This window comes from Papaver somniferum, chromosome 7, assembly GCF_003573695.1.
Source record: "Papaver somniferum cultivar HN1 chromosome 7, ASM357369v1, whole genome shotgun sequence".
Taxonomy (NCBI): Eukaryota; Viridiplantae; Streptophyta; class Magnoliopsida; order Ranunculales; family Papaveraceae; genus Papaver; species Papaver somniferum.
In genome coordinates this window covers 204,553,881-204,571,256 of record NC_039364.1, presented here as the reverse complement: position 1 = coordinate 204,571,256, position 17,376 = coordinate 204,553,881, and the positions used below count along the sequence as shown (strand labels likewise).

General features: G+C 36.2%; 2 long non-coding RNA genes and 1 pseudogene across 2 annotated transcripts; 2 read left to right on the top strand and 1 right to left on the bottom strand.

The window, feature by feature from the left end:
• Positions 1–5,254: 5,254 nt before the first annotated feature.
• On the top strand, positions 5,255–6,796 carry LOC113299422. The gene is made up of 4 exons (XR_003334894.1): positions 5,255–5,350; positions 5,982–6,175; positions 6,363–6,451; positions 6,544–6,796. It is a non-coding gene; the product is annotated as an uncharacterized LOC113299422 (long non-coding RNA).
• A 2,645-nt stretch (positions 6,797–9,441) lies between these two features.
• Positions 9,442–11,669, top strand: LOC113295836 (annotated as a pseudogene).
• A 3,379-nt stretch (positions 11,670–15,048) lies between these two features.
• On the bottom strand, positions 15,049–17,203 carry LOC113299419. The gene is made up of 5 exons (XR_003334886.1): positions 17,065–17,203; positions 16,890–16,984; positions 16,702–16,791; positions 16,482–16,595; positions 15,049–15,960 (listed from the first exon to the last, which is right to left on the bottom strand). It is a non-coding gene; the product is annotated as an uncharacterized LOC113299419 (long non-coding RNA).
• Between the last annotated feature and the right edge of the window lie 173 nt (positions 17,204–17,376).

The window sequence follows — 17,376 nt, the reverse complement described above, 5'->3', positions numbered from 1 at the left end:
CAAAAAAAAAGTGCAGCACATGTGGATCTTAAAAGAAAAATAGTTGTGCCAAAAAACTAATATTGTGCTCTATATTTAGATAGATTATATACAGGTTTTAATCTAGGGTAATAAAAAATAGTTGTTTACATGTAATTTAGCGGGTCAGGTAAAAATTCTATTGTTGGATTAATAGCTAATTTTGATGTATTTCATTATCATAATTAAGCGCTTTATTCAAATAAATGATATAAATATTGGTAGTATTTTGTTATAGTTGGAGGAGTCTTTGGACTATTATTTCATACCTACAGCAGGAGAAGCAACACCCATAGGAGAAAAGAGAAGAAATCGACTACATTGTTTAGAGATCAAAATCAACTTTAATCGTATATGGGATCAAAATCAATTTTAATGAAAAATTATCGTTATTCGTCTTTAATCTCAAATTCTAACTCTACCAAGAGAAATTCACACAGTGGCTAACAGACATAAAAAATTAAAATTATAGTTGGGTATGAAATAATAATACCACAATAAAAAATTACTCTCTAGCTTCACCAATAATACATTACAATGGAAGCAAATTTTGTGGCATGAGCTATTCTTAATATCAGTAACCAAGCTAAAAACTTAATATCAAGAGAACGTTATCCGTTATTTACTGCATCAAAATCAAAAATGTATCGGGATGGGGAGAGGCGAATCCGAACGACACCAAACTAAAAATTTAAGCTACGGGGCGAGGCGCAGCCGAGCCACACCTAATAAAAAAGGCATCGTGATGAGGTGGGGTGAAGCCCCGCAACACCAAATCAAAAATGCATGGGGACGGGGCGAGGCGCAGCTGAGCCACACCTAATCAAAAATACATCGGGACGGGGGGAGGCAAAGCCGACCACACCAAATCAAAAATGCACGATGGGACGGGGCGAGGCAAAGCTGAGCCACACCAAATCAAAAATGCATGGGGACGGGGCGAGGCAAAGCTGAGCCACACCTAATCAAAAATACGTCGGGATGGGACGAGGCGAAGCCGACCACAACAAATCAAAAATGCACGACGGGACGGGGCGAGGCACATCCGAGCCACACCTAATCAAAAATACATCGGGACGGGGCGAGGCGAAGACGACCACACCAAATCAAAAATGTATCGTGATGAGGTGGGGCGAAGCCCCGCAACACCAAATACAAAATGTACGACGGGATGGGACGAACCCACATCACACCAAATCAAAAATATGGTTAAAAAAATGCTCGGTGCGTAGCACGGGCACAAAATCTAGTTTCTAATTACCTTTGCAACTGATGTAATACCTTCATTCAGTCTCAATCCTCCAACTTTCGAAAAATTCTTATTGAAATCTAATCACCAAATTCAACATTCTCATCCATCAGTTTCAATTTTAACGGTGGATTTGGACTTCTTGCGTACAAATTTGAATTCAAAAACCCTAATTTTCATGTGAAAGGATTAGAAATCCCTGGATCGAAAACAAACCCTAGAAATAATCTAAAGTAACAGTGATATTTGTGCAAACCCTAAAAATCATCTAAAGTAACAGTGATATTATGAGGAAGAGTGGTGGTGGTGGTGATTGAATCTGCTTGGTAGTTGATGCCTTAGCTAAAAAAGTATGAGTAGTTCCTTATGTAATAAAGTATGTGTAGTTCCTTGGTACTTTGCTAATATCCTGGCAGATATTTTGTACCTTTCTGGTTCTTTTCAGGATATTTCTTTTAGGCATAATTATAGAGAAGGTAATTATGTGGCTGATGCCTTAGATAAAAAGGCAGTTGTGATAGACTTATCTATACATGGATAGAATTACCTTCTTCTTTTTTGTGCACTCTGTTAAATAATGATCACAGAGGGAGGGTCTTCCCTCGTTTTGTAAGGCCCATGTAGTTTTGTTTTAATAAATTTCCTTTACCAAAAAATGATGTAATACATTTGCAACTTATGTAAATATAACACAAACTAAGCGCCGTAAAGACTTTTGTTCTAACAGAATTACGCGATTCCCCCTCCGTGTTTTTAACTTTCTAACCTGTTCCATCGTAATAACGCAAAGTTTAGAAGGATAATTGTGTAAAAAACCCACATAAGGGTGAAATCGAAACTGAATTCTTCGACAACTCTCCTCCACCTCCAACCACCACCAAGCAGATTCAATCACCACCACCACCACTCTTCCTCATAATATCACTGTTACTTTAGATTATTTCTAGGGTTTGCACAAATATCACTGTTACTTTAGATTATTTCTAGGGGTTGTTTTCGATCCAGGGATTTCTAATCCTTTCACAGGAAAATTAGGGTTTTTGAATTCAAATTCGTACGTACGAAGTCCAAATCCACCATTAAAATTGAAACTGATGGATGAGAATGTTGAATTTGGTGATTAGATTTCAATAAGAATTTTTCGAAAGTTGGAGGATTGAGACTGAATGAGAATCGAAATTCTTTTTCAACTTTCACCGACTTCTCATTGAAATTGAACCACCACCACCTCGATCTTCAAAAAATTGGTAAGAAACACTTTACATGGGTCAATTATGTGTCGTAATTGAAATCAGTCGTATTCCTTATGGTTGGTTTGTTTTCATGATGAATCCTCCGGTTCAGGTTAGTGCTTTTTGTTGGAGTCGAATTCAATTGTTTTGGAATAACATAGGGTGGTGAAGATACAAATTGAAATGTTGCAGACCCCAATATGGGTAAGATTGTAGTTTATGGCGCTTCATCAATCTCTTTACTTATTACCTTTTTCGATTTGATTTGATTTGATTTGAGCCAGTTCAAAATTGATGATTTGGTTTATGATTGTTGATTCTGTAGACAAGCGAAACTGTACCGATTTGATAATGATGGAAATAAGTGGAAAGAAAGAGGAAATGTATTTATTAAGCTTCTTAAACATAAAGAAACTAAGATATTTTGTTTGGTTCTGAGACAATCTGGAACACTGGAGGTTATTGCTAATCATCCAGGTTTGTTTATGTTTTTAAATTGATTTGGTTTTTTCTTTTTGAAATTTGGATTTGATATGAGAAATTTGATTTAGGTTTTTTTTTTTTTGATTTTTTTTTTGTAGTTCTTCCTACAATTTTGGTTCAAGAACATACTGGGAATAGGAGTCAAATATCATGGTCCTGGCATGTACTGATTTTTCTAATAGTGAATTGAAAGAAGAGGTGTTTTGTGCTCGATTTGTTGGGCTGACCGAGCGAAGCGGGGGAGGGCCTTATATGACCACTTTTTTTGTAAAATGTAAATGATCGATTGGAATAAAAAGATTGTAAATTGTCAGGGCTGAAAAACCAAAAATATCCTTATGGATGACATTTTTGTCAAACTGACCTTAAGGGTGCGGGATCGAATCCCGGCCACCTCTTTCTTTTTTCTCCTTCTTTTCTTTTTCCTTCTTCTTTCTTCCCTCTCCTTCGTTGTTTTTTCTTCTTCGTCCCCAAACTCCAACAGAGAATTGAAGCCAAGAAGACAAGATGGAGATGTTCATGGGAAGTGGTTACTGGTTTTGAAGGGTGATGTTTCTAGGTTTGATTTGAAGATAATTCAATCGAGAAGAAGGGTGAAATTGCAATTTGAAACTAGGGTTCGAAGTTAGGGTTTCCTTGAACTGAGATTTGAAACTGGAAATGCTTCCGTTGAGAGGAATCGCAGATGAGTTTTTTTCTTGAACTGATTGAAGTAAGAAATGGAAATTAGGGTCTCATGATTCTGAATCTAGGGTTCGTTGAGGTGAATCTGTGGCTGAATTAGGTGGAACGGTGATTGAGATGGAGAATCAGGAGGAGATGTTGATTCTTGTGGTTGCTGTGGTGAATTCATGAAATGGGGTTTCCTTGAATCCGTGTTAGAATCAAGAAATAAAAGAGGACCCTAGTGTACTGCTATTGATTCATGGCTGCATGTGGAGAATCAGAAGAACATAAAGATGGAGCTTGATTTAGGGTTTGCCGATTTGAAGGACGGTTGGTGTCGGTGCTGGAAGAAGTTCAAGGAAGAAAGGAGCGGAAGGTGTTGATCTTGAATGGAGTATGAAGATTCAGGTGGTGTTGGTCCTCAGCAGCTGGAGTTACCGGGAGTATGAATTATAGCTGTATGTTTAGGAATGATTGCAGAGAAAGCATGGAAGAGCTGGAGCAATGGCTAGGCTTGAAGTGCTGAGGTAATGGAATTGAACTGGCAAGCAGTGAAGATTTGGCGGTGTTGTTTGTGGAGATTTGCCTTGTTGTTGTCTTCAGTTGGAGGAAGTTTTATTGGCAGAAGATGATGAAGTTGAGTTGAGAAGATAGACATGAAATGGTAAGTTGCAGATTGCAGTGCAGTTTTGGTGTTGGGATGTTTGAACTGGAATGGCTTGAACTCTGTTGAAAAATGCAACTGTGCAGTGAATGAAACTTACCATGGGAAATGAGTAAGTACTACAACTAAAGAGCCGCGATAGGGTGCACTTGCGTGCACTGCAGATAGCCTAATAATCGCACCCTTGAGCAAAGAATCTTTTGGCAAGAGTACCACATTGAAATGGTTTCAGGAGGATTCTGACAGAAGGTAATTCAAATGTATATTCTTGTTTTCATTCCCATTAACATATGAATCAAAAGTGTAGGACCTGGATTCATGCTTGGTGTCAAACTTATGTTTTTTACTGGTTCTTTACTCATTGGTTTACTGCAAAATGTGGGAATTTAGTGGAGGAGGAGATCTTAGTTCTTAATATTGATTTTGAAATCATTTCAATAATTTGTCTCCGACAGCAAACTTTGTTATAGTAAAACACACCAACATTGAGTTTGCATAGATTTGGCACTTGCTTTGAATATGGCCATCTACTTAGTTCTCAAAATAGTTATTGTGAACAATTGTGCATTTACGGGTTTCTGAAGAAATTATGCTATTAGGATCTGATTATCATTTCAGTTTAGAAATTATGCTTTTACTTTAGTGGTTCACAAATTATTACATCTGTTCTGCACATCGTCGTTATGAATGGACCACTGTCTGTTAATTCTAGGAATTTCAAGTTTCCCATGCATGTTGTTTTGTGATAAATGAATAGAGGCTATATTATTTATTCAATTCATTGTTTGAGTCGCCTATATTCAGTTCTCTTCTCATGCTTAATTTTTTCCTTGTGATGATAAAACCAGCATTGTATGCTCGCATTATTCAAATGTTAGACACTGGGGATGAGACCAGCAGGAAATCTCTGAAAGAGGAACTACTGAAGATTATAGAGGAGCAGTAGTAAGCAGAATGGTGAGACCAATGTGAAGGTGATTGACAAAAATGGTGGCTTGAGAGTGGATGAGGATAAAGTTGATAGTAGCAAAGAGACTGGTAAGTGTACTTGCCTTCAAATTGAGGCTTTTTATTTTTCCATTTGAGTGATTGTTATGGGAGTTTTTGTTTCTGAATGTGGAGGGTTGGTGAAGCTAGTTGATCGTTTGCACTCTACTACTCTCCATTATTTTGCATGGACGTATTGTATGCTAAATAGGTGCCCAAGGGTTTGCAGCCATGCCTAACTTCTGACTTCTGTTCTATAGACTATAATGGTGAATTTGATATGTTAAGGTCAATAGATAAACAGATGTTTCTACACCCCTATGGATTTTTTCTCTCAGTTAGGCACCTTTCTTGAATTTGGTGATTGCTAGGGTCTGATTGCCATTTCATGAGGGAAATGATATGCTTTTGTTGTTTCTCAAGTGGTTCTGAAAGTATTACATCTATGTTACACATCGTTATTTACAAATCTTGTACAGTGTGCCCAGTTTTATGAGCTGAAATATCTTTGTTAATTCTGGGGTTTTAAAGTTTTCCATGTGGGTTCATAAATCTTAATTTGGTATTGTTATTATTAGTTTATTTAATCATATGCCACTAAAAAAAATTTATATCTAGCTCACCTGTATATAGTTTTGCTTTTCATTCTTTTCCTTTTAATATTTTGTTTTTGGGTTTGAAGATTTAGGCGATCGCTGTGTAAAATGGTTTAAGGGTAAGCAGAAAACCATCAGAAACTCCCGAGAAGAGCCACCACTAAAGAAGAACAAGTTGGAGGAGAAAAATGGTAATCAGAATGATGAGCCCAACGACAACGAAGGAGTCAGAGTAAATAAAGTAATAACCCTCTTTTGTCTGGCGGTTTGAAAGAGTTCCGTAAGTACTCCCGACTACTACATTTCTTTTTCATTTGATTGATTTGTTGAGAGAGTAGCAAAATTAAGCACCTTGCAATATCTCAACTCTTGTTAAAGATAAAATAGAAGTTTTGTACGTAGCTCTTCATATTGTCTTTCTCATCATTCTTTCTGGTCCTTGCTCTATCATTTCGTGAAAATTGCAGCGGAAGAACGTGCTAGGCTTGCAGATGGAAAAGAAGTCCATCAGGTTGATTATATGTCACCTAAACCTTGGTATCATGAGAGAATTGTGGTATGTTTCCCTTGTTCGTTTAAATTTGATGTCCCTTTGAGAAAATATATCTAAACCGGGTAAACTGATCAATTTTGATGTTTGTTTCGCAGAAACCTCTCGGACCTTATCTTACATGGTAGTGTGCTAACTGAAGAAGACAGCTGATGATAATGTAGATTTTTTAAATATTCCTCCCTGAATGTTTCAGAAAAATTTAAAAGAAATTCATAGAATTGTAAAAAGTCTCCTTATATGTTTTGATTTTTTAGAAAACAAAAGCAAGTATAAGCTGTATTAATAATGTAAGTAACTTTTGCTAAAGAATGCAAGTAATTTTTGCTAAAGAAGCAACTTTGATGCGAATACTGGCAGTTCGTCATTCACTTTTTAACTAGCCCAGTAGAAACATTCCTTCTGTTCCAGGAAAAGTGATATTCTCAGTTCTTGTCCTATTTTCAGACAAAAACGAAACAAATGAAAGTATCATTTTTCTGAAATGGGCGTTATAATTGGCAGTCCGAATTTTCCCATGTCTTAAAATAAAATGGGCGTTATAATTGGCAGTCCGAATTTCCCCATGTCTTAAAATACTGGAAACCTGTGACCCCAATGGTCTACAGGCATGCCAATTGTCTCTTGGTAGTCTATCAAATACTAAAAGTTTGTAGTTCTTGCAAACTGTTTGTCAGAGAGAGTTGCAGCCAAATTTTAAAAATCTGAATCTATGCAATCACGTAGTGGTGACGTTTCGTCAAGTTCTTCGGTCGGCCCTCCCACCGTGGCAACGGTTGTACTAGTATACATGGACGGTAAGTATTTGCTTGGAAGTTTCATTGAATTTTATTTACTAAATGGATATATTGTGCAGAGATTTGGCGACCAAATTTGGGTTTACTCCTCACCACTGCGATATTTTCTGGGACCAAATTTGGGTATCGTGACTGTGGTTGCTCTAAGTATCCAAATAATTTGAGAGGTTTATTTTCACTACTCTTTTGCAATTTCTTATGTGCTTTTTTGGGGATGAATGTTTTTTTGTTAAGAAGTTTTTACTCTTTGCTGCAGTAATAATGCAGGAGTTATGGTATTGCCTTACAAGCTCTCTGCAGACAAGATAGAGCTTCAGTTTGCAACAACATCTAGGTACGTCGTATCAGTGGTCAGGATTATGTTTTGTCTGTCAATATAGAGATTTATTAGGGTACTCTAACCTTATCAAGCATCAACCAACAAGACGTCCTTTCGTACTTGAGTTCTGCGCTATACTGTCCTGACCGTCTTATCTAATTCCTTATTCCCCAACATAATTTAATTTTGTGGACACGTAACTGGCGATGTTTCTATCTTATATTATTTCAATTTTGTTGCAGGTCATTTTCTTTTAACAAATCTTTTGTTGGAGACCATGAAAAATACTGCATCTCAAAGTACAGTAGAAACTTTATAAATTAATGTTGTTGGGACCAAGATTTTTAAAGCGTGAAGCGTTTTTCATTTTTAAGAAGCGATGCGTATGTTGAAGCGTGAAGCGTCGTTTCATGGTTAGTGTTTGAAGCGCCTATAAATAAAACTAGTTGTTCTTAGTTAGCTATGAAATTTATGTTTAAATAGGAATTACCAATAGGTACTATTATGGTAGTCTTAGTTAATGGCAGGTCCACCCACTAAAGCCCAGTAAGCATAGGTCCATAATTAAAAGAAAACATGAAACTGGACCTAATTTTTTAAGCCTAGGTCCTGTACACGTGCGGGACACATGTGACGTATTATCATAATTCCCAAAACACCCCGCAAGTTTTTTTAAGCTAAGAAACACGTTCGTTTCTTTTTCATTCTCTCAATTTATGTTTTCAGAGAAGAGCTCTGCAAGTGAAGATTATTTGAGGTCCTTGTTCGATTCATGAGTTCGAGCTCTTGCAAGTGTAATCGGTAGGTGGATTTTTTGTTCTTACGATATTAATCATCACAACGATTTTTTGTTCGAGCTCTGCAAGTTTTATTCGAAGTTTTTCCAGTTTTTTTTGTTCGATCCATGGTCTAATCGTTGTGGTGTTTGATTAAGATTTTGATCTCCATGTTTGATTTCTTGATTATTTACTAGATCTAGATGAATAATCACGTTTTTGGTTCATTTCGATATTAGATTTGATCTAACTAGTTCCATTTTGTTGTTTTTAGATTTGTTTTTTTGTATGAAACAACAGTACGTATATCCTGTATTGACAGAAACCTAGATTATTTTGAATGAAGAAGAAGAAGAAGATGCATCGTTATGACTTACGACAAGAAGATTTGTTGTGTTTCCATGTATGTTTTCTTATCATCTTCTTTGATTATTTTTTTCGTTTTTCTTCTATTGATTGTATTATGAAGATGCAATCGATTTTCCTGACGTTTTTATGTTTTCAGGTTTTTTACAGTTTTTTTTGTGTATGAATTGACAGTACATATTTGGTGTACTAATATAAAATTCTTATGATTTACGAGGAGAATATTTGTTTTCTGTTTCCAGGTATGCTTTCTAATCATCTTGTTTGATTATTTTGTTCGGTTTTCTTTTTTTGATTTGTTTTTTTGATTGTATTCTGATAATCAAATCGATTTGATTGACGCTTTTATGGTTTTTAGGTTTGTTACAGTTGTTTTTCGTGTATGAATTGACAGTACATATATGGCGTACTGATACAAAACTCTTCTAATTTTGTTTTATTTGAAGTTTTTCCAATTTTTTTGGTTTGATCCATGAATATGTATGTATAATACTGATAGGAAGTGCTATTTGCTGTGTTTTTGCTCCTTTTTTAGTCTTACCCTTCAATACTTATGTGAAATACTGTAATATGTCTTTCGATTCTCTTATTTTTCATAGATCTGTCACCTGTTGTTGTCATACTGTTGATTTGTAGTTCATGAATCTTCAGTACATATATCGCATACTCATAGGAAGTGTTCCTTGTTATGTTTAAGGAGAAGTGAAGAAGATGCAGGCATACAGTGGAGCTGCAATAATGGGTGCTGCTGTACAACAACCCAATCTTTTTACTAAAGGTTCTTCAACTTTTTTCCCCAAGTTGGGTACTACTACTGCGGATAGATTACCTTCTCAAGTTAGGCAGACCCTGAAGTACGTTCAATAATTGATAGTGAGAAGAATCGTCAGTTTAACAGCTTGGAGCTCATTGCTTCAGAGAATTTTACATCTCGCGCAGTGATGGAAGCTGTGGGTTCTTGCCTCACAAACAAGTATTCAGAAGGGATTCATGGTAAAAGGTAAAGATGGTGCTTAATGTTGTATTTTTTCCCTGTAGTTGTATTGAAATGCATTTGATCATTTCATTCTGCAATGTAGGTACTATGGTGGCAATGAGTACATTGATGAGCTAGAGACACTTTGTCAACAAAGGGCTTTGGCTGCATTTCACTTAGACCCAAAGAAATGGGGAGTTAATGTCCAACCTCTGTCTGGTTCTCCTGCTAACTTTTAAGTTTACACTGCACTTCTCAACCCACATGACCGTATTATGGTAAGTTGAGGCCTCTTTCTCTTTCTCTCCAGAAATCAGTTTTGAACCCCTAAGGGATGTAATCAACTCTCCTTTCAAAATATGGGGCTGTATTAATTTGTTCATGTAACTGGCACAGGGTCTGGATCTTCCTCATGGAGGTCACTTGTCACATGGATTTATGACTCCTAAAAGACGGGTATCTGGGACTTCGATTTATTTTGAATCGATGCCCTACCGTCTTGATGAATCAACAGGTGCTGCTCTGCATTCTTATATTGTGTAATGACTATGTGGTCTATTGTTGTTCATTTATAATTCGTTGATAATTTGCATTCATTACCAAATTCACTTGCATGCCTTATTGATTTTGATATGCTTGAGAAAACTGCCACCCTCTTTCGATCAAAACTCATCATTGTTGGTGCTAGTGCTTATCCTCGTGATTTCGATTATCCTCGAATGAGAAAGGTATACACATATCTTTTGATTGTAAATAGTTGTGATTCTTAGTGATCAGAGAATCAGACTAGTTAACCCATTACGCACACCTAATTCCCTTTCCTGCTATGTTTCTTGAAGATTGCAGATTCTGTTGGGGCTTTTCTCATGATGGATATGGCTCACATAAGTGGTCTCGTTGCTGCATCTGTACTTGCCGACCCATTTGAATACTGTGATGTTGTAACAACCACCACTCACAAGGTACACCTAGTCCCATTCATGAAGTCTGCAAGACTGCAACTACTGACACCAACACAAGCAGCATTTGTTTTTATTGGTTTAGGTTCAAGGGTCATGTTGTTTACTATGTCTTCTGTTTCAATTTGCAGTCATTACGAGGTCCCAGAGGTGGCATGATTTTCTTCAAGAAAGATCCTGTTCTTTGGGTTGATATGGAATCTGCGATTAACAATGCTGTTTTCCCAGGGTTACAGGTAACTAAAACTGTATCGGTTATTTGTGATTTATCATTGGTTCAACATTATAACATTTTTTAGGTTTGTTACAGTTGTTTTTCGTGTATGAATTGACAGTACATATATGGCGTACTGATACAAAACTCTTCTAATTTTGTTTTATTTGAAGTTTTTCCAATTTTTTTGGTTCGATCCATGAGTATGTATGTATAATACTGATAGGAAGTGCTATTTGCTGTGTTTTTGCTCATTTTTTAGTCTTACCCTTCAGTACTTATGTGAAATACTGTAATATGTCTTTCGATTCTCTTATTTTTCATAGATCTGTCACCTGTTGTTGTCATACTGTTGATTTGTAGTTCATGAATCTTCAGTACATATATCGCATACTCATAGGAAGTGCTCCTTGTTATGTTTGATTCAGTACGTATATGAAATACTGAAATAGATGCTCTTTGTTACGTTTGATTCAGTACTGGAATTGGATATGGAGATGATCTGGAGCTGCAGTTCAGAACTTATTGCAAGAAATGACAGATTTTGAATGATAGGAACATGAGTTGTTGTTGGTTCAGATTTGCAAGCCTGTGAAATCGGTGGTGGTCTTGATGAAGTTACAAATTGGTTGTGACGTGTGTTTGAAAGAAGGTGTGCTGCAAATGGATTTGGAGGAACATAGAATGTTGGGTTGCTACATTGTATGATCCTACAATGTATGTGATGTAATACGTTTTCTAATTTATTTATCATTGATTCTTGTAGATTTGTACTCTAACTGGAAGCAGTGAAGCAAATATGTACTCGAATTTGTAAGCATTCAGATATATAATCGGATTTGTAAGCAGTACGACAGATATGTACTCAAATTTGTAAGCAGTGTAGCAAATATGTACTCGAATTTTTAAGCAGTGTACCAGATATGTACTCAAATTTGTAAGCAGTGTAGACACACACGTTTGGTAGTAATGCGCATTATGGACATTTCCATGTTTTAATTAATTTTGGACCTCCGGAAAAAAAAATTCCGGTAAGACCCTACTATAAATAACTATATGGGCCTAGGACCAAACAAGAAATTTTCCTTCCGGCATTCATGAAATAGAGTGTTTCATCTGCTAGGACACCAGGATTGCACAAGTTGTGTTTAATTTCTCCAATGCTTCTCCATCCTCTGCGATTGCCAAGAGTGTATATCTGGACCGAACCAACACCTGGATAGCTGGGGTAGTAAATCCTCACAACCTTATACTCGTTAGTCTTCTGTAAATAACCGAATCCATATACTATAACAGAGAAGTCACCAGACTTATCCATGTTTAGCATTGGAAGATTGGCATATTCTCCGGTGAACGGATTGCAGACATGGACTGGATCACGGACACCGTGATTATTAGATATACCCAAACAAACCAAACCATTGCAAGAACCTATCAGGATATTAGCATCACCCCGTCTAACTTTTGGATGCTCGATCTTAGTAAGGGGTTTCAAAGGGTTCACTGTGTAATAATCACTCATAATGTCATCATAATCTCCGTAATAAAATGTAGCCGTCCTTTCCCATATTACTGTTGGGGGATGTCTGCGTAGCGTAGCAGAGTAAAGAAGACCCTCCTTCACCTTTCTATCGCGGAGGAGTGTTTCCCATATCTTGCATACCAACTTGCAGTTTAAGACGCATTCACCAGTTACACGCGAAAGAATTATTGATACAATATCTTTAGGAAGATCCTCCATATTGAACATGGTTCTCTCCATTCAAGATCACCTAAGGTAGAGGAAAAAGAAGATAAACCAGCTATAACAACTTAGTTTATACGACGATGATGTCTCTGATTACTTTATCTTATGAAAAATTTCTTGTTTGGTCCTAGGCCCATATAGTTATTTATAGTAGGGTCCAACCGGATTTTTTTTTATCTGGAGGTCCAAAATTAATTAAAACATGAAAGAAGGTGTGCTGCAAATGGATTTGGAGGAACATAGAAGGTTGGGTTGCTACATTGTATGATCCTACAATGTATGTGATGTAATACGTTTTCTAATTTATTTATCATTGATTCTTACAGATTTGTACTCTACCTGGAAGCAGTGCAGCAAATATGTACTCGAATTTGTAAGCATTCAGATATATAATCGGATTTGTAAGCAGTACGACAGATATGTACTCAGACAGATATGTACTCAAATTTGTAAGCAGGGTAGCAAATATGTACTCGAATTTTTAAGCAGTGTACCAGATATGTACTCAAATTTGTAAGCAGTGTAGACACACACGTTTGGTAGTAATGGGCATTATAGACATTTCCATGTTTTAATTAATTTTGGACCTCCAGATAAAAAAGAATTGCGGTTGGACCCTACTATAAATAACTATATGGGCCTAAGACCAAACAAGAAATTTTCCATGTTTAAATGCTCAACTAAAAGATAATTTTTGTATAGAATGAAATATGTCCTATAACTGTCAAAAAGTAATTCGTGGCTCAGGGGCTAGGCCTACTTTAGGTGGGGTGGAGGAGGGAGGTTCGAATCCCCTCGGCGTTTCGAAGGGGTTTGGAGAATTTTTTGAAGCGAAACTTACGCCTTACGCTTTTAAAAATCATGATTGAGACCATCAAAATTTATTAATTAAATGAGATATTAATTAATTAATAAATTAATTATAGATAAGTTTCATATAAAATAATTAATTTTTATATAAACAAAATTACCATATCATATCTTTTATATTTCCTATTAGGTATCACCGGGTCATTACGGCCTCGACTCAGCCTCTCCTTTTAATATAAATACTTTAGGTTTACACAACGACTTTGTAGAACAAATCGTAAAACATATTAAATAGTTTTTGTACCGTTATTGTCACTCCGAAAATGAGAATTACATATAGAAATCACCTAACGTACGCTTTTAAAAATCATGATTGGGATCATCAAAATTTATTAATTAAACGAGATATTAATTAACCAATAGAATTAATAATTATTAATTTATATATTAATTAATACTTTATTAATTTATAAATAAACTTCATATAAAATAATTAGTTTCTATACAAACAAAATATCATATTTTTTATATTTCCTACTAGGTATCACCGGGCCTTACGGCCCCGACTCAACCTCTCCTTTTAGTATAAATACTTTAGGTTTACACAACAATTTTGTAGAACAAATCGTAAAACATATTAAATAGTTTTTGTACCGTTATTGTCACTCCGAAAACGAGAATTACATATAAAAATCACCTCAATCTTATGTTATTGGTTTGGTATCTATCAGTTCTCAACCTTTACTGTTAATAATTTTTGAATACACATTGCATGTATCTTAAAATAAGTTTATGTTTGTCAGGCACCATAAGACGAAGATAAGCCTAAATACCACCACATTTTATGCGTAAAACCATTAAATGATGGGAACTCGGATATTAGTATACAATATGTGTCCATCAGGATCAACATTGAACACCGGACATTAATTGGTATTCTTGAAGTTGACAACTGTAGACATAAGCGATGTTCGGTAATTTCGTTATATATGGGTTTTAATTGGCCGCTTTTAGTTGCAGCATAATGTTTTCTACCCAAAGGATCATGATAAAGCGTCTCTAAATAACTTGAAAGATCAATTTGGTGAATCGACCCCCTCACCTGAAATACAATGTCAATAAAATAAAATGCTGACACATAACCCAGCCTCTGATTAATGTCGTGCAACTTGTAGTCTTCAACACATGACACATGGTTTTTAAATTTGTACGTCCCACGAAGCCACTTTAAACTACATCAATATGTTTTTCTTATCCATTGATACTAGGTATCACCGGGGCCTCACGCCCCGGCTCAACCTTTTTCTTATAATTAAGTCACTAGTGGAAAATGCAATAAAAAAGTCGGTCAGAAACACACTTAAAACCTCTAGAAAGGATTGCTTTTGGGAGCCTAACATTGTAGTCTTAATTATCAAAAGACTGTCTCTGGGATTCTTATAATTTTTCAGATTACGACCATCTTGAACAGACTATGTAGAACGATCTGAAAGACAAAGTCGTATCATTGATTATATTTTATAAAAAAAAATGAAATTTGATTTAGCTTAATCAGCAGGGAAGCTGATTCAGCTGAATCTCAAGAAAGAATAAAATACGATATGAACGAACCATAATTTGAAATTGCATGAACATTATCTTTATAACTGAATTTACTTTACAACATCAAGGTTTCAAATCTGAAAGATAAATAAATTACAGATTAAAGAAATGCAACCCAGTGATTGTGGCCCTAACATGAGGGATAAAAAAAGACAACACGTGATCAATGAATGTCTTTTTCTTAGGCTAACCCCTGGACTAGATATATCTAGCAGCAGTTAGATTGGTCAACCTCCTAAATCCTATGGTGTGGCGCTGAACAGTACATCGTCCAACGCTGAAGGATACAGCGTTTTGAACAAAACAATGACAACACCGAACCATTATCATTTTCGTGCAGAAAACAGCACAAAAATATGCTTTTCTTCACCCGAGGTGTTCGTACTCTTCCATTGCATTGAAGAACTGTGATTTTATATTTGCGGATCGAGGAGGATGTGGGGACAGAATTGCAGAGAGGACAGTGTAATTAGGGAGGACTATAAGAATTGAAGCTTAGGTGGACAGAGAGTGGGAAAATGTATCAAAATTTTTTAGTGTACGAATAGGACATGACCTAGAGTGAGAAAATGAATCAGCTAGTATTGTACACCATCGGAATATGATACTATAACAAAAAATATGAGCGCTGAACGGTTCAGCATAAAATTATTTTTAGAGCGCGTTTCAATCTCGCTGCTACTTGGACTGCGAGCAGTTGCTAGGAGAGAGAAGTATCCAGAAGTAGTATTAACTTTTTCCCCACATTTTTTTCTTGATTTGCAACACTTTTTGGCCAATCTAGCAGTTCAATCTAGCCCATAGGGGTTAGCCTTACTCTGCAAAATAATCACCACTGAAGTGTAGATTTTGGAGTTTTTTTTGACCTGATGCCTCCACTTGCAGGGTCTTTCCTTCCAAGGGGTAAGGTTCGCTTGATGCCCACCACCACCTTTCTTACCATCAACACCTGCAAACCAGTGACATTTTCAGCGCTAGAGTAATGCTCAATCTGAAATTCGTTTACAAACCTAATTTAAAAAGTTCAAAAATTTTCATACAGTTCAAAGTTTCACCCGCAAAAGATAATGTAATCATTGATCCTAACATCAGCGGAACATAAGATGCGGCAAACATATAGCTTTTAGAAATGCAACATATTTACTATGAACAGCTGCAGAACCCCACTAAGATAATGAGTTGAGCATTTCTAAGCAATTAAAAGCTAATTCCAATAATGGTTTCATCCAAAAACAAACGTTAACTCTTTACAACTTAAGGGAAGTGGGTCAGTGAGCGACCACACTATATACTGACCAATCATTCAACACAAGTAAGTTGGTATGGGCCAGCTACTTTTGAAAATAAATTGCTATTTTCATGAGAAATTTGTTAACGAAAAAAAAAAGGTTCCAACATGTATAGAACTTATATACTAGTGGATGCACCTTCAGGGTCAGGTTCTATGACCAGACTACGGGACAATAATACCTGAAAGATGATAAGGCTAATGACTACTGGATATGCGTCAAACCCAAAGCTTTGAAACAGGCCCTTTAAGTTCTTCACAAGAGTGTATCCTCAAAATCGTAGTAACATGAGAATCTGCATCATATAGGCAAACAAGGGATTTACGTAAATAAAGACGTCCAAGCTATAAAGCACCTCTTGCATGATTCAAAACGACTGCAATAACAGAAGCAATACCTACCTGAAGATCTTTCTAACCGCAAATAACAAGTCAAAAACATAATTGATTATAAATCAAGTCAACTAGATGGAGGAATACATCTCCACGGCCCTGGTAGAGACCCACTTGTTAGTAAGTAGAAATCGAATAAAATAGGCAAACCGTTGTCATTGTAGAACATGAACTAGAAAAATGTATTTTTTCCTTACTTGGACATAGTTTATCAGTAGGACTGTCTTCCCCAGCATAAGCTAAACTACAACTTATGATCATAACCATGATACACCTTTAGCAAGTTGCGTAACTGGAAAACAAATAAAGGTGGATAAGAAAAACGGGATAAAGAAAATCAGCTGAGAATATTAATCAAAAATAGGCGTATACCTCACTGAAGTACCCAACTAGCAAAGGGCTATGTGGTGGTTTGGTGCCATAAATGAGGAGAGCAATCCCTTCAGCTGGAACTATAAGGAAACCATTCCAAAATATTAGTACACGAATTGAGCTCCAACTCTCAATGAACCAGTGCCAAATGAGGGCTCAAGGCTTCCCCACCCCCATAAACCAAAGGGGCAAAAAACTCTAAAAACACATAAAATAAGCTCCTAGGAAAATTAGAAACGTTTCGCCCCTTATTTTCAACCCTAAAATTCTTCTTCTTAGGAATGAGACCAGCAATTATTTGAGTCAAATCAT